The sequence below is a fragment of the Cervus canadensis genome, chromosome 11, assembly GCF_019320065.1.
Source record: "Cervus canadensis isolate Bull #8, Minnesota chromosome 11, ASM1932006v1, whole genome shotgun sequence".
In the NCBI taxonomy this organism is placed as follows: domain Eukaryota; kingdom Metazoa; phylum Chordata; class Mammalia; order Artiodactyla; family Cervidae; genus Cervus; species Cervus canadensis.
Window position 1 is genome coordinate 10,008,802 of NC_057396.1, and position 24,202 is coordinate 10,033,003.

At 36.1% G+C, this 24,202-nt stretch overlaps 1 pseudogene; it reads left to right on the forward strand.

The window, feature by feature from the left end:
• The window catches only part of LOC122450034, a 97,769-nt pseudogene extending 82,971 nt beyond the window's left edge, over positions 1-14,798 (forward strand).
• The last annotated feature ends 9,404 nt before the right edge of the window (positions 14,799-24,202 follow it).

The window sequence follows — 24,202 nt, forward strand, 5'->3', positions numbered from 1 at the left end:
CATCCAGCCATCTCATCCTCTGTCGTCCCCTTCTCCCACCTTCAGTCTTCCCCAGCATCAGAGTCTTTTCCAGTGAGTCAGCTCTTCACATCAGGTGGCCAAAGTATTGTAGTTTCAACTTCAGCATCAGTTCTTCCAATGAATATTAAGGACTGATTTTTTTTTTTTGACCACTGAGCCACCTGGGAAGCCCAAAGATGGTATATTTCCTTGTATTTTGTTTTACCCGCCAGACCATTTGTTATGTATCAAAAACCAAAGATTCTTTCAAATGGTGCCATTAGACTTTACCATCTCCTAGCTCTCCTTGATGCTGACATATACTAACATTTCTCATTCCTCTTCATGCTTGAATTCTCATTCTTTCACCTAGTTTACCGCCTTCTCTCATACCAGTGTTTTTGGAGTTATTCTTGGCAAGGTCTAAATTTACAGTGATAATCTGTCCAGTCCCCTGGCTTCCTAGGTTTTTGGCATCTGCACTTTCAGTAATCTATTTCTTCATTCTATTTTATTTTCCTCACATGTCCTAGACGTTGTCCTTCTCACTTACCATATCATCTCTGAAATCCCAACTTCACACATGTAACTCTTTTTACACATATATTATGTTTTTTGCTTGTTTACACCAGTACAATCAAAGTGAACATTTTCTGTTCTATCAACAAATACAGCTGTTTCATTTTTCAACTACTCATGTTTTCTTTTTTTTTTTTTTCCTTTTTTCTAGCTTAGATTTTATCCAGTTTGTAAACTCTTTACTGTTGTAACTCACTCCATATGCTGTCACCTTGCCTGGAAAATCTTAGATGCCAATATGCACAAACTTTACCTTCTCTTCATGTTCATATCAGCAGTTGGATGTGACTGGTGAAAATCATAGAACTCTTTTGACTGGGCTCCATTTAAATTGTGCCATAAATCTCAAACGGGAATTCAAAAATATTGGAGTTTCAGCTTCAGCATCAGTCCTTCCGATGGATATTCAGGATTGATTTCCTTTAAGATGGACTGGTTGGGTCTCCTTGTAGTCCAAGGGACACTCAAGAGTCTTCTCCAACACCATGGTTCAAAAGCATCAATTCTTCAGCGCTCAGCTTTCTTTATAGTCCAACTTTCACTTCCATGCATGACTACTGGGAAAAAAAAAAAAAAAAATGTAGCTTCGACTAGACTGATATTTGTTGGCAAAGTAACGTCTTTGCTTTTCAATATACTATCGAGGTTGGTCATAACTTTTCTTCCAAGGAGTAAGCAGCTTTTAATTTCATGGCTGCAATCACCATCCACAGTGATTTTGGAGCCCCCAAAAATAAAGTCTGCCACTGTTTCCCCATCTATTTGCCATGAAGTGATGGGACCAGATGCCATGTTCTTGGTTTTTCTAAATGTTGAATTTTAAGCCAACTTTTTCACTCTCCTCTTTCACCTTCATTAAAAGGCTCTTTAGGTCTTCACTTTCCACCATAAGGGTGGTGTCATCTACATATCTGAGGTTATTGATATTTCTCCTGGCAATCTTGATTCCCACTTGTGCTTTATCCAGCCCAGCATTTTTAATGATGTACTCTGCATATAAGTCAAATAAACAGGGTGACAATATACAGCCTTGACATACTCCTTTCCCGATTTGGAACCAGTCTGTTGTTCCATGTCCAGTTCTAACTGTTGCTTCCTGAACTGCATACAGATTTTTCAGGAGTCAGGTCAGCAGGTCTGTTAGTCCCATCTTTTTAAGTATTTTCCAGAGTTTGTTGTGATCCACACAGTCAAAGGCTTTGGCACACTCAATAGAGCAGAAGTAGATGTTTTTCTGGAACTCTCTTGCTTTTTTGATGATCCAACAGATGTTGGCAATTTGATCCCTGGTTCCTCTGCCTTTTCTAAAACCAGCTTGAACATCTGGAATTTCAGTTCACGTACCGCTGAAGCCTGGCTTGGAAAATTTGGAGCATTATTTTACTAGGGTGTGAGATGAGCGCAGTTGTGCAGTAGTTTGAGCATTCTTTGGCATTGCCAAGATCTCTACGCTCCTAACAAACTTTTAATCATACAATCAGTATTGTTAGTGCTTCCCAAATGGCACTAGTGGTAAAGAACCTGTCTGCCAATGTAGGATATGAGAAAGACACAGATTCAATCCCTGGATCAGGAAGATCTCCTGGAGGATCACAGGGAAACCTACTCCAATATTCTTGCCTATAAAATCCCATGGACGGAGGAGCCTGGCAGGCTACAGTGAAGGGAGTTGTGAAGGGTCAGACAGGACTGAAAAGACTTAGCATGCACACATGCACAGGATTGTTAACTGTGGACACAATATTGCACAGAAGATCTCTAGAACTTATTCATCTTGCATAAATGAAATTTGCACACTTTGAACATATCCCCATGTCACTGTCCACAGCCCCTGATAGCCACCATTCTAAACTGTGCTTCTATGAATTGACTATTTTACATGGCTTATAAAAATATAATCATGCAATATTTGCTTTACTGTAATTGACATTTCACTTAGCATAATGTCTTTCAGGTAGATACAGGTAGCTATATATGGCAAGATTTCCTTCTAAAGTTTTTAAATTTAATATTATTTGGAAATACCTTAAGAGGTTTTCAATTTCCCCAAAATAACATGATGATTTGCAATGGACGTTAATCTTAAAGTCAGATAAGTTGAGAATGTACTACATGTTCTGCCATCTAATAATGATAGGCTCTTTTGAAAATCACTAAACTAGTTCTTCATTAATAAAATGAGAAAAATATAATTGTTAGGATTAAATAAGCCATGTAGAATCCCTGGTCCTATTTGGTGAATAAGATATTGGTCCCTCTAAATATCCTGGAAGTTAAACAAGTAGTACCTAATTAGGGTAGTATAAAGAAATTAGACCTTAAGCTTATTTAAAAGGAGGACCAGGATTATCTTATTGACTTCAGTCTCCACTTGATTCTGATTAGATAGATAGATGTTTTCATTTAGAAAACATGACGCATTCAGTTTCTACTTAATAAACTATTAAATGTCTCAACTAGTGAAAATAAAACAATGACCAGGCGAAAATGTTATTCTCCTAACAATATGTAAGGAATTTCTCTTAGGGAAAGAAGATCTTATCCACTTTGATGGGAAAATTCTCATGTAAGCCTGCTTGAGTTAGAAGCTGACCTGTATGTGGATTCACCTGCCTTAGATATAAGAGACTGGCAGAGGAAGGACTGTTACTAATTCTCACCGAGTCCAGAGGAAAAAGGAGACTGAGACTACTTTCATTGTAGTCAAAGGAACTTGGTAAATTGCGATCTTGCTCTTGGCCTTTAAAATTCTCCAAGAAAGTTACAAACTCATAAAACATAGATGTAAGAAGGCCCCCCTCCTTTTTCTTTAAATAAAGTAGGGAAAGATGAGTATGTGGCCAACGAGAGTCAGTGCCTCTTTTTTTCTAGAGCAGAGAGAGGGTCTGGAGGAGAGAAGTTGCTGAAGATCTAAAGTATTGGGAGGGATGCTCTAAAATACGTTTGCCCAAATCTTAAAGGGCCAGAGACTCCCTCTGTTAGTGGGATGACAGGAGTACCCTAAATCCCGATTTCTGCCTCTAAGCAGAGAGCTCTTTGAGATACTGCACTGTATTTCCTTCTATTCATCTGTCTTTTGGAGGACTCTCATAGCTGTTCATTTTTACTTCAGTTAGTGATTATAAACAGTGAATTTCCCTTAGGCATACTCTCTCCACTGCAGCAGTAATTGACCTGTGCAACCAGTCTTTGGGGACTCATTGAGGCTTCGAATTCCTTTAAAAGTGTTCTTATAGCAAGACAGCGTCTTAGAACCCCTCCTAATTCACTTGTACAGATCACTTGCCTCTGGGAGTAGCTATTAGTCAATTTTTTTTTTAATCACAAAAGCTTCTTATAAATTTCTTCTTATAAACTACATAAAGGAATAAACAAAGTTACATTCTGATTAAGTTCATAAAACACCAGGGAGCTGATATTGAATAAAAATAACATATGTATATTATGCTTTACTGCCAAGAATTGTGTTCATATGCTTTATTTTATTTTGCAACAATCTTGTTAGTCGCACATGTGATTTTATCTTTATTTTACAAGTGAAAAGACACAGATTCAAAATGCAATGGGCTTGCCCAATATTACTACTGAGGACTGAGAGGAAATAAGACTCATCCAGGAAACTTTCCGAAGCTAAGGTTTTGGATACAATGCAATGAGTTTTCTCTATGTGCACACAAATGCCATGTATGACTTGAAGTGGTCATTCCTGTCAATTAGTCAGATTCAGTCTACCTCTTGTCTTACTTTTCCTTTTTTGATAAGTATTTAAGTAGAGTAATAATGTTTAAGCATGAAATGGTGCCTATTTTTTTCTTATGGCCAGTGTCCCTTTTGATATTTTTAAATCAATTTTAGGTTTAAAACCAAGTAATGATCTGGTCCTAGGTTGCACAGTTGAGAAAGATACAGAGGAAGAGGTAAACTAATGACAAATTCTAAAATAAATTTGCAAAGGAAAACTTGGCTATGAACCAAATAGTGCTTGACTTATAGACAAAAATCCTAGAGTAAAACAGAATATAAATATAGATACAGGAGTTCAAAAAGAATAGAAATGTCCAGCCTCCATTTGGCCAAATGTGTATTTTTTTTAATTTATTTCTATTAGGGTATAGAAAATACTGAAAATTTTGTTAAGAACATATTTTTATTTTTTTAACTTATGTTAGATATGAATTATTTGAAGTCACTAGAGTAAGGTGTAAAACATCTCTGAATACCTATTGTAAAAACTGAATATGAAATATTAAGCCATGTTCACTGTGTTCATCACTTCATGTCCATTAAGTCAAGACTCACAGTATATAAGGTAGACAGTGTTATTGTCTGAAGTTTAAAATAAGAATAACTGGAGATGTTAATGTTTCATGTCCAGAGTTGGACGTGACTGAAGTGACTTAGCACTCCAGTACACATACACAAATATAAATGGAAAGAGAGGAAGTATAATTTTCATATCTAGGTTGTTTTATTTTCTTAGGAGCTGTAAGATGGACCAATGTAGTTTACTTAGCTGTAGCTCATTTGTTTTTATTGCTGATAGTGTTTCTTGTATAAACATCACACAATTTATTCATATATTGTGCTATTGATAGGTAATGTCCTCATTCTTTTTAAGTTCTTCATCATTATTGCTGCTGTAAAAGTGCACACATTTTGTAAGAATAAACCTGGGAGTTAATATCATTTTTTAATGTTGGTCATTGTGCTCAGTGTTTAGTGGTATATGTTTGGGGTTTAAATTTTTATTTTTCTAATTATTATTAAAGTTGAGCACATTTTCATAGGATAGCTGTAAATCTTCTTATAAAATATCTTTTCAAGTTATTTGGACACTTTTTTGGACTTGTTTCTTATTTTTAATAATAAATTATATAATCTAATTCAAGTACTTTGCCTGATATTTTTTTTTACAAGTAAATACTCCCAAACAGTTCAGAAACACTTTGCTAATGTTTAGCAAATATTTTGCTATGCTGTTAAATTAAAAATTACAATTTTAGATTACATCAACTCTAATCCATTTGGAAAGAATTGAAGCTTTTTAATACTGAGTCTTCCAATAAATAAATAAATCACAATAAGTTTATGAATTAATTTTAATCTTTCAACTATTAGTAGTAGTATGTCATGCTACTCTTTGTTGACTCTTAGATACTGATAAAAATCTTGGAAGTGGCCATACTAAATCACTAGAATTGATTAATTGACAAAGGCGTAGTCTGATTTTTAGTCATACAGAAATTCAGTAATTCAGTCTTTACTATGTTCTTATTTTTAAATTAGTATGACTTTTGTTAAAATAATCTCTATCGGCCAAAAATCTGATATGTATTACATTTAAGTATGTTGTCTCTATGACTTTGAAACTAACGTGATCCTTGCAAATAATTTTGACTTTTTATTCAGTAACTTAGCTAATGATGTATCTCCTTTATTTCCCAAAGGAAAAAAACAGTTTTCTCACTAAAAATAACTTAACCTTTTTAAAATTTTACACTTAATGAGTGTTATTATATGATACTTTATATATATTTTTGGTACACAATTTAAAGTTTAAAAATTAGAATAGAAGTACAAATGTTATCTGAAATTAAATGACATGGAAGAGAATTTGAAAGATTTTTTTAAAATTTTATTTTATTTAACAAGAAATATATTTGTCTTGGAGTTGCTTTGCAAGTGTTGGTCATACTTATAAAAGTGAAATGCTCATAACTTCTAATAGGCTTTAGATAAAAAAAAAACTTTATATTATTTCAGTTGACCAGTTACACATTACATACTGAGCAAAACACTATCAGGTACTGTGAAGGAACTAGAGAGGTAAAACAAAAAGGTCTGCTGTGGTAGGCTTTTACTGAGATGACAAGAAATTAGGTAATTAAGAAAAGCTAACAAGGAGTCTCCCTTAAGTGATATAAATTACTTGTAATTTTTCAATCTGCTTTTTCTTTCATCATTTACTATTTAGATGAAATGGCAACTGGTATCACTTATTACCATATAGTTGTATCATATTCTTCTTCAGAACTGTACTCTAAATAAAAAAATTATAAAGTAAGCATCTGTCACTATTAACAAATGTTTCATTTCTAATAATGACATCTTAAATATCTAAATAGTTAATGAATCTTTAATTAACAATAATTTGTATTGCTTTAATATGATTTAAAAGTCCATTTGGAAATGCTATATGGATGGAATTAGATCTTTTAAAAAACTAATTACTGTCTGTCTAATTATAAATCTTAGAAATGATCCTAAGGATGTAATAAAAGATGTGATCAAATATTTATGCTAAGTAATAATCATGGCAGTGAAATTTATTTTAGTAAATATTGGCAGTGCTCTGTATGTCAATTATATATCAACACATTCTTGGTTGGTCTATTATCTAGAAAATTTAGCCAAGTATTAGAATATTGTGCAATTTTTAAGTTCATGGCTTCAAAGATAACTTATATATGAAATGTTTATGATATAATTTTGAGTGTAAAAACTATGAAAAAATGCATATACATTACTGTATTGCAGTTTGTGTGTTAGTGGGATGTATGCATGTGTGCTTGCATGCTTGCTTCTGTGTGATACAAGAGACACAGAGAGAAAGCTGTCAAAAATTAAGTATAGTCTACTTACTCCTTTGGGGTTTACTAAGAGGGGCCACTTGGATTCAGTACCCACAATATCAGCTCACTCTTGCAGGAAAGAAAAACTAAAATGGCAAGATAAAATAATCAATGATAAACTTGGTTGATGACAGCAATGACAGACAATTGGTTTTATTTTCTTGGTTGAACATCCTGTGATGTACAGAAGGAAGAATGACATCAGATCAGCTTAAGTCAGTATTTTCTCCAGCTTGTTTGTTTGACAGGGAGGCACAGGTTTCTTGTGGGTTAACTGAGCACCTCAGAAAGTGTTTGAATAAGACTAGACTTTCTGCCTTAACTCAGAGACCTTAGTAGCAAAAGTTATGGAGTGTGGCCCAAGGAGAAGGTATTGAGAAAAGGAAGTCAAATAGATCACACATGTCAGAGAAATACAGCATTCAGAAGGCACTTGTATGGCCCTCTGAAGGGTTAGATGTTCTTTTAACATGTCTGTATTCATTTCTGAACCCTTCTTTAATTTCTGACCCAAGAAGAGTTTCCTGGTTCACCTTTGTAACTCTCTTGCAGCAGTCATGGAATCCATACATTTTCTCAAGAAGTCCTACTTATTTTGAAATGAATGGTATTTAGAAACCAATATTAAGATGGAGGGATTCTAGATATCTTAGCTTTTTAAAGCTACTATAATAAAAATAGGGAAGATCCCTTGGAGGAGGAAATTGTAAACCACTCTAGTATTCCTGTCTGGAACCTGGTGCACTATATATCATAGGGTAGCAAAGAACTGGACACAACTGAGTATGTACTCACAAACAAAAATAGCAAAAATACCATAGACTGGATGGTTTACAAAACAAGAGAAATTTTTTCTCACAGTCCTGGATCCTGGGAAGTACAAGATTAAGGTGCCAACAAAATCTGGGTCTGGTAAGGCTCTGCTTCACAGTTCATAGATGGCCAACTTCTCACTGTAACCTCAGATGGTGGCTCCCAAGGACCTGTGTTAATGAGCATTAATCCTATTCAAGAGGATGCCACCCTTATGAGCTAGTTACCTCCTAAAGCATGGGTCCCCAAACCCTGGGACACAGACTGGTAGCTGTCCATGGCCTGTTAGGAACTTGTCACACAGCAGGAGGTGAGTAACCAGTGGGTGAGTTAAGCATCATCTGTATTTACAGCTATTTCTCATCACTTGTCTGAGTTTCGCCTCCTATCATTTCAGTGGTGATATTAGATTCTCATAGGATTGCGAACTCTACTATGAACTGCACTTGAGAGGAATCTAGGTTGTGAACTTCTTATGAAAATCATTCTGAAGCCATTCCCCTCCTCCCCTAGGCCCTAGTCCATGGAAAATTATCTTTCAAAAAAATTGTTTCTGGTGTCAAAAATGTTGGGGATCACTGTGCTGAAGTTCTCACTTCCAGATTCCATTGTACTGCAATTAGGTTTCAACACACAAATTTTGGGGTACACAAGCAGTCTACAGTACTAGGCATGCTGATTTGTTATCATTATGTCTTGGTGTTTTAAACAGACAAAGCTAGGGATTGTATCTCTGTATAGATAATAAAGTATAATATATATTTAATATTTACCATACATAGGATAATTTTGACATTGGGCTTCTCAGGTGGTAGTGGTAAGCAACCTCCCTGCCAGTGCAGGAGATCTAAGAGATGTGGGTTTAATTTCTGGGTCAGGAAGATCCCCTGGAGGAGTGCATGGCAACCCACTCCAGTACTCTTGCCTGGAGAACCCCATGGACAGAGGAGCCTGGCATGCTATAATCTATGTGATGTCAAAGAGTTGGACATGACTGAAGCAACTTAGCGCACACACACATAGTGTATATAATTTGGAATTTGAGGTTTTACTATCAATTCATAATTTATAGATTAATATTGAAATCTCAAATTCCATCCCAATACCAAAAGGCTTTCCCTTGTAATTCTCCCATTACACTTTTGTATCTCTTCCTCCCTTATTTGCTTCCCTGGTGGCTCAGATGTTAAAGAATTTGTCTGCAATGCAGGAGACATAGGTTTGATCCCTGGGTTGAGAAGATCCTCTGAGGAAGGGAATGGATGCCCACTCCAGTGTTCTTGCCTGGAGAATCCCATGGACAGAGAAGCCTGGTGGGCAATGGTTCATGGGGTTCCAAAGAGACGGACACAACAGAGCAACTAACACTTTTACTTTTCTCCCACATATAAAATTCTGCTTGTCAGTTCTACCAGTGTATTTACTCCTTTACTCAGTACTACAACATATACAAAAGTTATAAAATTGATAAATACATACATTTAATTTTTTTAAACTATTAAATAATGTTCAAATTTCTTTGTAGCTCTTTCCAACTTGTATAAGCAGTGTATGTATTTACTTGGATTATTGAAAATTATTTGGTTAGCTATACTTTTTCCTTCTCAGGTATTTGTTATTAATTTGGTACAGGCACACCTTGGAGACATTGCAGATTCAGTTCCAGACTACTGCAACAAATGAAAGTTGCAATAAAACAAGTCACACACATTTTTTGGTTTCCCAGTGTATAAAAAAGTTATGTTTATACACTAATCCATTAAATATACAATAACAATATATGTTAAAAAGAATGTACATATTAAAAATCATATTGCTAAAAATGCTAACTAACATCTGAGTCTTCAGGGAGTCATAATATCTTGTTGGAGGAAGCTCTTGTCTTGATGTTGGTGACTGCTAACTGATCAGAGTGGTGTTGCTGAAGCTGGGGTGATTCTGGCAATTTCTTAAAATTAGACTGAAAGTTGTCACAGTGATTGATCCTTCCTTTCACGAAGGATTTTTCTGTAATATGCAATGCTGTTTGATACCATTTTACCCACAGTGGAATTTCTTTCAGAACTGGAGTCATCTCGTCAAACTCTGACACGTCTTTATCAATTAAATGTATGTAATATTCTCAATCCTGTTGTCATTTCAACAATCTTCACAGAATCTTCACCAGGAGTAGTTTTCATCTCAAGAAATCACTTTATTTCCTCATGCATATGAAGCAAATCCTCATCCCCTCAAATATTTCTTATGAGATTGTGCAACTCCCATACATTTAGGATTTATTTCTTATCTCACTTCTCTTGCTATTTCCACTGTGGTTACTCTCTCCACTGAAGTTTTGAACTGTTCCAAGTCATCAAGATTGGAATCAACTTCCTCAAAGCTCATTTTAATATTTATATTTGACCTCTTCCTCTGAATCACAAATGTTCTTGTGGGGATCTAGGATGGTGAATCCTTACCATTTAATTTAATTTGTCCAAATCTATTTATGACCCAGATAATTACAATGGTGTGATCACTCACCTAGAGCCAGACATCCTGGAATGTGAAGTCAAGTGGGCCTTAGAATGCATCACTACGAACAAAGCTAGTGGAAGTGATGGAATTCCCATTGAGCTATTTCAAATCCTGAAAGATGATGCTGTGAAAGTGCTCCATTCAATATGCCAGCAAATTTGGAAAACTCAGCCATGGCCACAGAACTGGAAAAGGTCAGTTTTCATTCCAATCCCTAAGAAAGACAGTGCCAAAGAATGTTCAAACTACCGCCCAATTGCACTCATCTCACGTGCTAGTAAAGTAATGCTCAAAATTCTCCAAGCCAGGCTTCAGCAATACGTGAACCATGAACTTCCAGATGTTCAAGCTGGTTTTAGAAAAGGCAGAGGAACCAGAGATAAAATTGCCAACATCCATTGGATCATCAAAAAAGCAAGAGAGTCCCAGAAAAACATCTATTTCTTCTGCTTTATTGACTACGCCAAAGCCTTAAACTGTGTGGATCACAACAAACTGTGGAAAATTCTGAAAGAGTTGGGGATATCAGACCACCTGACCTGCCTCTTGAGAAACCTGTATGCAGGTCAGGAAGCAACAGTTAGAACTGGACATGGAACAACAGACTGGTTCCAAATAGGAAAAGGAGTACATCAAGGCTGTATATTGTCACCCTGCTTATTTAACTTATATGCAGAGTACATCATGAGAAACACTGGGCTGGAAGAAGCACAAGCTGGAATCAAGATTGCCAGGAGAAATATCAATAACCACAGATATGCAGACGACACCACCCTTATGGCAGAAAGTGAAGATCAACTGAAGAGCCTCTTGATGAAACTGAAAGAGGAGAGTGAAAAAGTTGGCTTAAAGCTCAACATTCAGCAAACTAAGATCATGGCATCTGGTCCCATCACTTCATGGGAAATAGATGGAGAGACAGTGGAAATAGTGTCAGACTTTATTTTGGGGGGCTCCAAAATCACTGCAGATGGCTGCTGCAGCCATGAAATTAAAAGATGCTTACTCCTTGGAAGGAAAGTTATGACCAACCTAGATAGTGTATTAAAAAGCAGAGACATTATTTTGCCAGCAAAGGTCCATCTGGTCAAGGCTAAGGTTGTTCCAGTGGTCATGTATGGATGTGAGAGTTGGGCTGTGAAGAAAGCTGAGTGCCGAAAAATTGATGCTTTTGAACTGTGGTGTTGGAGAAGACTCTTTAGAGTCCCTTGGACTGCAAGGAGATCCAACCAGTCCATCCTAAAGGAGATCAGTCCTGGGTGTTAATTGGAAGGACTGATCCTGAAGCTGAAACTCTAGTACTTTGGCCACCTCATGCAAAGAGTTGACTCATTGGAAAAGACCCTGATGCTGGGAAGAATTGGGGGCAGGAGGAGAAGGGGACAACTTAGGATGAGATGGTTGGATGGCATCACTGGCTCGATGGACATGGGTTTGAGTAGACTCCGGGACTCTGTGATGGACAGGGAGACCTGGGGTGCTGTGATCCATGGGGTCGTAAAGAGTCGGACACAAATGAGCAACTGAACTGAACTGATTAGATAAATCACTATATCTGTGGCAGCTATACCTTATGAAATGTAACCCTTGAAAATAAAATTTTGAAATTTGATCTTACTTCTTGATCCATGAGTTTCAAATGAATTTATGTCAGTGGGCATAAAAGGAATATGAATCTTATTGCACATCTCCATCAGAATTCTTGGTTTACCAGGTGCACTGTCAATGAGCAGTATTACTTTGAAAGGATTTTTTTTTTTATTATAGTAGTTCTTTACAGTGGGCTTAATCTATTTAGTAAGCCATGTTGTGAACAGATGTGTTGTAATCTAGGCTTTTTTTTTTTTTTTTCCATTTTCAGAGCATAGACAGAGTAAATCTAGCATAACTCTTAAGGATCCTAAGATTTCCTAGATGGTAAAAGAACATCAGCTTCAGCTTTAAGTCACCAATTACATCAGGCCCTAAAAAGAGTGTCACTCTGTTCTATGAAATGTTTAAGCCAGGCATTGACTCTCTTTACTAGCTATGAAAGTTTTAGATGACATCATCTTCCAATATAAATCTTCTTTGTCTGCACTGAAAATCTGCTGTCTAATATAGCACCTTCATTTATTATTTTATCTAGATCTTCTGGATCACTTGCTACAGTTCTACATCATCACTTGCTGCTTCACATTGCACAAGACATTATGTAAATATATTTTTTCCTTAAACCTCATGAACAAACATCTGCTAGCTTCAAATTTTTCTTCTGTACCTTCCTCACATCTCTCAGCCTTCATAGAATAGAGGAGAGTTAGTGCCTTGCTCTGCATTCAGCTTTGGCTTAAGGAAATGTTGTGATGGGTTTGATCCTACATCCAGACCTCTAAAATGTCTCCATGTCAATGAGCCATTTCCTTGTCTTATCATTCACATGTGCACAGTGGGTTAGCACTTTTAATTTTACTCTAGAATTCGTCTTTTGTATTCACACCTTGGCTGATTGTTAGGCACAAGAAGCCTACCTACGCCTATCTCAACTTTCTGCAAGCCTTCCTCACTAAGCTTAATCAAGTCTACCTTTGTAGCACATTTTGACCTTCTTCATCCAATTCCCCTTCCCTCACCTTCTGTCTCTGCTAATGAGAAATCTGACCTCTTTTTCCATGAGTTTGTTTGTATGTCTTGCTGTTTGTTTTGAAGTATAATTGACCTACCATGCTGTATTAGTTCTTATTATACAACATGGTGAAGATCCGAGCTGCACCAGAGAGTGAGGAGCTTACTGAAGCGATGTGGATTCTTAAGAAGACTTATCAAAGTGGAAAGATGAAGAATGACTGAGTCAGCATCACTGATTCTACTCCCTTGGGCATCACTGAGACTGAAGCTTAGCAGAGCACCTGGTATTTTCTTGTAGGATCAAAGAGAAAGATTCTCAATCATGCCTGAAATAGAGAGACTCTCAAATCATAGAGACTCTGAATTGTTTTCCCCACACTCTGATGTTCAAGGAATGACAGAACTTGATAGAATAGCTTGTAAAAAGACAGGCACCATCCCAGAGATTAAAGTGAGGAAAGAAATACTCAGAAACTGCTGTGATCCCTTAAAAGGGCAACACTGCAGCAACCTGGCCTAAAATGTGTGATTGAAGATCCCGAAGATGAAGAAGGTAGACTGTTTAGGTTGGATCCCTATAAAATGTTTACCGTTGATTCCTTTGAGGAAGAAGAACTCAGTATTTTAAAGCAGCTGAATGTCAATCCACAGATACTGAAATATAATTTGGAACTAATTTATGAAAACTTTAAGTCAGAAAAAATCTTGAGAGCTATGCTTCCTGAAGTTCAAGATGTGACCTCACGTTTTTGCAGAGTTGGGCACACTGCCTACCTGAAACTTTGACATCATCGACTACCTTACAAGCATTTAATTGGCCAAGTTATGATTGACAAAAATCCAGGAATCACCTCAGCAGTAAATAAAATCATTGATATTGATAAAACTTACTGAAATTTCCAAATGGAAATACTATCTGGAGAGGAGAATATGGTGACCAAGTTTTGAAAAAACAATTACACCTATGAATTTGATTTTTCAAAAGTCTACTGGAATCCTTGTCTCTCCACAGAACACAATCACATCACAGAACTTCTCATACCTGGGGATGTCCTATTTGATGTTTTTGCTGGGACTGGGCCCTTGGCCATTCCAGCAGCAAAGAAAAACTGCACTGTGTTTGCTAGTGATGCCAATCTCAAATCCTGTAAATGGCTACTGCACAATTGTAAATTAGATAAAGTGGACCAAAAGATGAAAGTCTTTAAGTTGGATGGGAAAGATTTCCTGCAAGGGCCAGTCAGAGAAGAGTTAATGCAGCAGCTGGGGCCACTGTCAAAAGGAAGAAAACACTCTGTGCGCATTGTCATGAATTTGACAGCAAAGGCTATTGAGTTTCTCACCGCTTTCAAAGCATTCTTAGATAGCAGCCATGTGGCAGTGGGTTCCTTCCCATTGTGCACTGTTACAGCTTTTCCAAAGATGCTAATCCAGCTGAGGATGTTTCAGCAACAAGCTGGAACTGTATTAGACATCTCCTAAGAACCATGCAGTTCAATCCACTTAGTGAAAAATGTGGACCCTCATAAGGAAATGTTATACATCACTTTTTGGATTCCTGCTGCTGTACTTTATAAGAACCAGATTGTAAATCAATACAATCATGAAGATCCACCTCTTAAAGGCCAGAGGACAGATACAGACTTTTAAGAAGAAAAAGCACAAATTGCTTCGGTCACTTAATTGGAAATAGTTTCTCCATCTTCCCACTAGACCTCTGTGATAGTGAACTATCATTTGTATGATTTCTAATATTTTAGCATTCAGTTACTTGAGTATTGAACCCTTTTATTTTACCCTCGCTGGCTTCCCATACATGCAGCATGGTGTTATTTTCTATGCATTTTCTAAATGATCACTAACATAAGTCTAGTTATGTTATGTCACCACAAAGATACTATTACTTCATTCTTGACTATATTCTCCACACTATTGTTTTATACTTGTGACTCATTTGTTTTGCAGTGGAAATCGATACCTCTTAATATTCCTTGCTTATTTCTTTCCTCTCTCCCACCAAGCACCATGGTAAACACGTGTTTTTTTTCTCTGTATCTACGACTGTTTCTGTTTTGTTATGTCTCTTCAGTTTTTTGTCATTTAGATTACACATTCATTTCCTCAGTTCAGTTGAGTTCAGTCGCTCAGTTGTGTCCGACTCTTTGCAACCCCATGGATCGCAGCACGCCAGGCCTCCCTGTCCATCACCAACTCCCGGAGCTTACCCAAACCCATGTCCATTGAGTCAGTGATGCCATCCAACCATCTCATCCTCTGTCATCCCCTTCTCCTCCTGCTCTCAATCTTTCCCAGCGTCAGGGTCTTTTCAAAAGAGTCAGCTCTTCTCATCAGGTGGCCAAAGTATTGGAGCTTCAGCTTCAACATCAGTCCTTCCAATGAACACCTAGGACTGATCTCCTTTAGGATGGATTGGTTAGATCTCCTTGCAGTCCAAGGGACTCTCAAGAGTCTTCTTCAACACCACAGTTCATTTCCTACTTTAGCTAAATACCTAAGATGGGATTTGCTGGACTATATGGTAAAAGTATGCTTCGTTTTGTGCATGAGCTCTTTGTGACCCCATGGGCTGTGTAGCCCTCCAGACTCCTCTGTCCATGGAATTTTCCAGGCAAGAATACTGTAGCGGGTTGCCATTTCTTCCTCCAGGGGATCTTCCCAAACCAGGGATTGAACCTGAGTCTCTTGCATTGGTAGGTGAATTCTTTATCAGCCTGCCACCTGGGAAGCCCATGTTTAGTTTGTAAGAAAATTCCAAAACATTATCCATAGTGGATGTACCATTTTGTATTCCTACCAGCAATGGATTAACATTTCTATTCTTCTTCATATTGCTTTCTTACTTAGCAATATATTCTGAAATTACCCCATATCAGCTTTTAGCGATTTTTTTCTTATCTATTTTAACAGACTCATAATAGTTCACTGTATGTATGTACCATAGTTTATGTTTATTTAGCCAAACTAGTGCTTGTGTGCATTTGTGTGCTTGTGTGAGTCCTGCATGGTTACTTCCAAAGTGGGGCTTCCCTGATGGCTCAAACTGTAAAGGATCTACCTGCAATGCAGGGGACCTGGGTTTGATTCCTGGCTGAACATAAAGCCGGGAAGTAGATTGTAAAGATATTTATTTTGATATAGGATGAACTTGTTCACACACTCAAGGGCCACTTGAACCATGAAGTCATTCTGAGGATGTTTGCATATTTCCACTGGGTCTGACTCTATATTGCATCCTCTCCTATTGGAATATCTATAAGATTTTGTACTATTCCTTATTCCATTTCAGTTCTTATTAGCCCTTTTTACTCTAAGTAACTTATAATATTCTATGTATGGTTGAACATTGATGTTTCTGTAGATAGTTCTGTTTCACTGAAATTGTGTTGCTATTTTCTCATTATATTTGTTGGTGGCAGAGCCTTTGGTCCTTGTACTGATTCATAGTGCTTCGCTGATGGCAAACGATCGGTTGGACCGCCCTGATTTGCACAGCTTGCGTTATCTCTGTGATTCGGAGCTTTTAGCATTAGGTCGATCATTTTCTTCCTTAAATTTTCTCTGTTTCTCTCTTTTTGCTAAGCAAATGGTAGATAATCTCTATAATTTTAACCAGAAAAAGCTTTTAAATTATATTTGAGTGCTGTCTGTTCTCTTACAGAGTTTCCTTGGTAGCTCAGATTTTAAAGAATCTGCTCGCCATGAGTCCCTGGGTTGGGAAGATCCCCTGGAGAAGGAAATGGCAACCCACTCCAATATTCTTGACTGGAGAATCCCATGGACAGAGGAAGCTGGTGGGTTGCCTTACATATGAATTATTTTTGTACACTTTGGAAGGTGAGTGTAAGGTAGCATAAGTCCTTCTTTTTTCTTTTTTGTATCTGAGCAAGTCTGTATTAGTTGCTCAGTCATGTCCGACTCTTCGCGATCCCATGGACTATAGCCCACCAGGCTCCTCTGTTTGGTTTATCTTATTTGTTGATGCCTTTTCTTGTGTTGGGCTAAAGGAATCTATGTGTAAAATAGACATTTCTTCGAAGATAAACAATATTGGAAATACTAAATAATGCTATTTTTACTTATAGTCTATTGGACAGAGTGGGATACCAAAGTATATGAAGTCATCTTTTCTTCCTGTTTTTTCACTTTTGTTTTTCTTTCACATATGTAGAAGATATTAAGAAGAGGTGACAAGAATACACAGAAGAACTGTACAAAAAAGATCTTCACAACCCAGATAATCACAGTGGTGTGGTCACTCACCTAGAGCCAGACATCCCGGAATGTGAAGTTAAGTGAGCTTCAGGAAGCATCACTATGAACAAAGTTAGTGGAGGTGATGGAATTCCAGTTGAGATATTTCAAATCCTAAAAGATGATGCTGTGAAAGTGCTGCACTCAATATGTCAGCAAATTTGGAAAACTCAGCAGTGGCCATAGGACTGGAAAATGTCAGTTTTCATTCCAATCCCAAAGAAAGGCTATGCCAAAAAATGCTCAAACTACTGCCCAATTGCACTCATCTCACACACTAGTAAAATAATACTCAAAATTCTCCAAGGCAGGCTTCAACAGTACATCAACCATGAAATTCCAGCTGTTCAAGTTGGATTTAGAAAAGGCAGAGGAACCAGAGATCAAATTGTGAACATCTATTGGATCATTGAAAAAGCAAGAGAGTTCTAGAAAAACTTCAACTCCTGCTTTATTTCCCAAATTGGGAAAGAAGTACATCAAGACTTTACATTGTCACCCTGCTTATTTAACTTATATGCAGAGTACATCATGAGAAACGCTGGGCTGGATGAGGCACAAGCTGGAATCAAGGTTGCTGGGAGAAATACCAATAATCTTACATACGCAGATTACACCACCCTAATGGCAGAAAGCAAAGAGGAACAAAAGAGCCTCTTGATGAAAATGAAAGAGGAGAGTGAAAAAGTTGGCTTAAAACTCAACATTCAGAAAATTAAGATCATGACATCTGATCCCATCACTTCATGGCAAATAGATGGGGAAACAATGCAAACAGTGACAGACCTTATTTTGGGGGGCTCCAAAATCACTGCAGATGATGAAATTAAAAGACACTTGCTCCTTGGGTGAAAAGTTATGATCAACATAGACAGCATATTAAAAAGCAGAGACATTATTTTGCCAGCAAAGGTCCATCTAGTCAAAGCTATGGTTTTTCCAGTAGTCATGCATGGATGTGAGAGTTGAAGTATAAAGAAAGCTGAGCACTGAAGAATTGATGCTTTTGAACTGTGGTGTTGGAGAAGACTCTTGAGAGTCCCTTGGACTACAAGGAGATCCAACCAGTCCATCTTAAAGGAAATTAATCCTGAATATCCATCAGAAGGACTGATGCTGAAGCTGAAACTCCAATATTTTGGCCACCTGATGTGAAGAACTGATTCATTTGAAAAGACCCTGATACTGGGAAAGATTGAAGGTGGGAGGAGAAGGGGACGACAGAAGATGAGATGGTTGGATGGTATCACCGTTTCAATGGACATGAGTTTGGGTAAACTCCAGGAGTTGGTGATAGACAGGGAGGCCTGTCATGCTGCAGTCCATGGGGTCGCAAAGAGTTGAACACAACTGAGCAATTGAACTGAATTGAACAGAGCTAATGTATACTTTAAGTGTTTATTCTTCAAAATATGTATAATATAAAAGGTACTGTGTAAGATGCCTCTATTAGGTAATTCTTATATATATTTTGAACACCCATGTTAGATCATATATTCAACATTGAATGAAAGAAATTTGCAGCATTCTGTTTCTTAGATAGATTTGAATTTACAACATAACAAATCATAGTTTAATATCTATGTCAATGAATGTACAGACTTTGAAAGTACAACAGAATTTTTATTTGATGTTATAAGGTAGAAGAACACATGAATTATCTGCCTGTTTTTGTTTTTTTGTTTTGTTTAATATATATACCTCTCATAAGATGTGGAAATTTTACTTCAGTGGAAATTTACTGTATGATGAAAGTGTATTTCCTCTGATCAAGTACAGATAATCAAGCCCAAGGAGGCTTGCTTCAATTTTCATTTATTTTCCTTATATTGTCATTCATAAAAGAAAAGAAAAAAAGAAAAAAAAATCTTTAAGTAAAGGACCATTAAATAAAAACACATTTCATTGAAAATATGTGCTTGAGATGGATTATCTGATCTACGACTTGAAATTCTGCATATTACTACATGACTAGGCTCCAAAATCTCAATAAGTAACTTTTCCACTAAATGCATACTAAAATATAAAATCTTTAAAGAAAATACAGGATACTACACTGAGTCAGAAAAAATAGTTCAGTGAAGCTTGAATATTCTCCTTCTGACCAGGACAGTAAGGTAATTTTTGCCAAAACATGACCAGTTTTTTCTCAGGGAGCATTATTTTAAATTGTCAAAACTTTACCACCAAAAATGAATTCATTACTTCACACATTTATTTATCACAAGACATGCATTTAGCACCCAGGATGTGCAGAACTCCAAGTTAATTGATACAGTGGGTGTATACCAGGTCCCTCTTGGCAAAAACAATATGGGAAAGCTTCTATCAATAGCTTGTATCTACAGTATATTATCCCAGTACAGTGGGGATGATGATGGTAGTAGAAGATTATAGTTTACAACAGTGATAGAACAATCATAAAATTCCCCTGAAATTGTGTAAGATAAAAGAGTAATGTGCAATGGCATATTGAACTTTGGATATGTGACCAGATTGAATTGGGGTTTAACATCTCAATCTTTAAATTGCTGTGTACCCTTGAGCCATTGATATACTTCTCCCAGCTTAACTTCCTTTGTATGTAATGTCAAATAAGCACATTTGTACTCCAAAACAAATTAGACAATGACAATTAGAGATTCTGACATTCCTTTTGATTCAGTTCTGGTGACATTGCTATCATATGTTCATAGTTATCATCACTTATCTCAGCTACCTCATTTTTCTCTCTTCACATTAATGTACATCAAACATTTCTTTCTTAATTAAAGACCCTTTTATTTTTATAATATGAATTCATAACTCATCACAAACATATATATTTGTATATACATGTATGTATGTGTGTGTGTGTGTGTGTGTATATATATATATATATGTTAAATCAGGGGACCGCAACCTCTGAGATCTAATGACTGATAATGTGAGGCGGAATAGATGGAATAATAATAGAAGTAAAGTGCACAATATATGCAATGTGCTTGAATCATTCCAACATCATCCCCCTACCCTGATCCACAGAAAAATTATCTCCCACAAAACCTGGTGCCAAAATGTTTGGGGACTGCTGTGTTAAATCATCAGTTAAGACACATCACCACATACATATGAAAACATCTCACATTCTACATGTAGTTTTCAATCTTACAGTATTTGTATCTATAACCTCTCATCATTTAAAAGTTAAAACCAGTAAAATTTCCATGGACCAAAATAGCTAGATCAAACATAATTATATTTATGTACCTAATTATGCAACTAAAGATTTCAAAAATATAATTTAATCTTCAAAATGACTCCCACCATCAAATCACCATCATGGCCCACTGACACAATTCAAGTACCAATCTAAAATTCTAATTCTTTTACATTTTTCACAATATTTTCAAAAGAATTCTTAATTTTGAGATATTTAAGTATTATTCTATTTAGAATACCCTTTCTGTTTAGTCAGTTTGTGAATATTCCTATATAATTTTAATTTACATAAAACAAACACAATGCTGTGTGCTAAGATGCTCAGTTGTGTCCGAATCTTTGAAATCCTTGAGACAATAGCTCGTCAGGCTCCTCTGTGGAAGAGACTTTTCAGACAAGAATACTGGAGTGGGTTGCCATTTCAAACACTCTATAGGCCGTCCAACACTGTAGATATATATTTGACAATATTTCTTACTTACTCTCAATATGCTATATATGATGCCTTAGTGGAGATTATGTAGCAAGGGTTAGTGCATCAAGTCAAACTCTGAACCATCTATATTCTAGTATCCTTTAGTCTAAATAAGATGATAATTATTATCTTGGGACAAGAGAGAACAGCATAGATATTCCCTACACTTTAGTAAACTGCATCTTGGAACCATAAAAGTAGATAGAACTCAATTTATTTCATATATATGTATTGCCTTATATATCTTTTTAGTGTCTAATTTCAAAGAAAATTCTATGAACATATTAATAGTCAGTCAATTCTACAATGTTTGTGATGAAAAATAACAGCTTCTCTGCTTCACCTTTTTTTTCTAACTTCATTCTCATCAGAGCAAACCAAACTTTAATCTCTTTCAAGTAATTATTTTAGAATTTATATGCATGCCTCTAAGAAACATGTTAATATTGCCTCTCTAGAGTTTTTAGTTTTAGGCATGAAAGCATGAACTAATCACTTCTGGTATAGAACATGGGTATTTTGCTGTCCTTCCACAGGCACATTCCTCTTCCAACCTTACTCATCAACTTACGTACTCTTCTCATTCACCTATTCTTGAAACTTGGTCATGTTGTAATTTTGGTGAGAACACCATTCATTGTTTGCTTTGACATGATGCTCCAAACCTTATTCAAATCTGAGCTATTTTTTAAAAAAAAATCATAATTAACTTTCCTTCTTACACAACTCTTTGTTTTCCTGGAAATCAGTCATTCATGTGACATGCAATTTTCATTAAAAAAAAAAAAAAAAAAAAACTCTTGCCAGTTATCTAAATATCATCTTGAAGTTTAGACATACCATGTAAGTTCACTAGTTAGCATTCCTAAGAGAGTCCTTTCCAGAGTGCATTTTTCTACACCAATCAAATTTGGCTGCCTTCTCCATCTGTTGTACCATGGATCCTCCTTTGCTATAATCTAAACAATTTCTCTACCTATCTTGATTTTTGCATCTTTTGTTTCTGTGTCATATGTTTTTTGTTTTTGTTTTTGTTTTTTTTTGTCTTACTTGTTGATAGAGTACAATCCTCCAATGGCTCTCTTTCTTTTCTTTCAAAATCTGGTGTATGTTGACACTACTTTTGGTCAGAAATAGAATTGCTGACTGTAAATCTTTTCTTCAGAATTTTGAAGGAAGTGTCCCATAACATTTCTTTTCCAGTCTTGCCATGAAAATGAAGTCATTCTTGGTACTGAGTTATTATATGTAGGTTTGTTGCATGTCCCCATTTGCCAGAGACAGCCTTCTATGTCTGTTTTTACAATGTAATTATTAATAGTACCCCCATTTGATGTTAAAAAGGTTATGGTTCATATAATAAATTTTATAGTTTTTGTGTTTATATTAGCACTTTTACTGATCTGCAAAATCATTCTCATTTTATCTTTGTCCTATATTTTTGACAGTTCTGTGATGATACAGTCTGTTTTCATTCACTGTCAGTATTGTCTTTCCCTCTTAAGAAATGTTCTTGCACATTTCAAGGATAATTTTTTCCCTAGGTTTCATTTTCTATTTATGAAATTCTCTTATCCCTAATAGGATTTGTCTTCTAATTTTTCTGCTTTCTCTCCAATTTCTGTTTTTTGTTTTAAGTTATTTTCTGGGAGATAAACAACTTCATTTTCACAGTCTTTTCATGAGTCCTCTCTTTATCATGTTTTTTAATGTTCAAGAGCAAAGAGCCCTTATTTCTGTTTTCTTAATTTGTATACTATACTTGTTCAATGGTTGCAATAACTTGTTTATTTCACTGAATTGAGTATGTAATTAAAAATTTTTGATGATATTTTTAACCCTCCATAATTGCTTTCCTGAAAATTGCACATTTTCTGTTTCGCTTTTTAATAATCTCTTTTAATGTAAAAGATTTTTCTTGTTTTTCAGTCACTAACCTTTGATTGATTCCCTGAATTCAATTATTGAAGAGTAAAAACTTATTACAAGTTCTAAATGTTTGAGGGTAATGTATAGACTGGGACCTCCCTGGCAGGGTGACTTTCCTGGTCCTTAACTTTACAAAACTCCCACATCACTTTTTCATTATGTTATTACAAGACATTGAGTATAGTTCCCTGTGCTATACTGTTGATCCCTGTTGTTTGCGTATTTTATATATAGCAGTAGGTATGTTAATCCTAAACTCTTACTTTATCTTCCTCCCCTCTTTGATAACTGCAAATTTGTTTTCTATGTCTGTGAGTCTATTTCTGCTTTGTAAAGAAGTTCATTTGTATCTTTTTTTTTAAATTCTATAAGTAAGTGATATATATTTATATTTGTTTTTCTCTGACCTACTTCATTTAATGTGATAATCTCTAGGTCCATCCATGTTGTTGCAAATGGCATTATTTCTTTTTTTATGGTTCAGTAATATTCTTCCGTATAAATACGACATCTTCTTCTTTTTTTTTTTTTATGTTTTATTTATTTATTTATTTATTTATTTTTTTCAGTGGGTTTTGTCATACATTGACATGAATCAGCAATAGATTTACACGTATTCCCCATCCCGATCCCCCCTCCCACCTCCCTCTCCACCCGATTCCTCTGGGTCTTCCCAGTGCACCAGGTTCGAGCACTTGTCTCATGCATCCCACCTGGGCTGGTGATCTGTTTCACCATAGATAATATGCATGCTGTTCTTTCGCAACATCCCACCCTCACCTTCTCCCACAGAGTTCAAAAGTCTGTTCTGTACATCTTCTTTATCCATTCATCTATCAATAGATGTTTAGCTTGCTTTTGTATCTTGGCTTATTGCAAATAGTGCTGCTATGAACGCTTAGGTGGATGTATCTTTTTGAATTAGTGTTTTCTTTGGATATATGACCAAAAGTGGGACTAGCAGATTCATATGGTAACCCTATTTTCAGTTTTTTAAAGAATCTCCATACTGTTCTCCATAATGGCTGCAAAAATTTACATCTCCAGCAGTAATGTAGGGGGATTCTTTTTCCTCACATCCTCTCCAGTATTCCTCATGTAGATATTTTGATGATGGTCATTCTGACTGGTGTGAGGGGATACCTCACCGTAGCTTTGACATGCATTTCTCTAATAA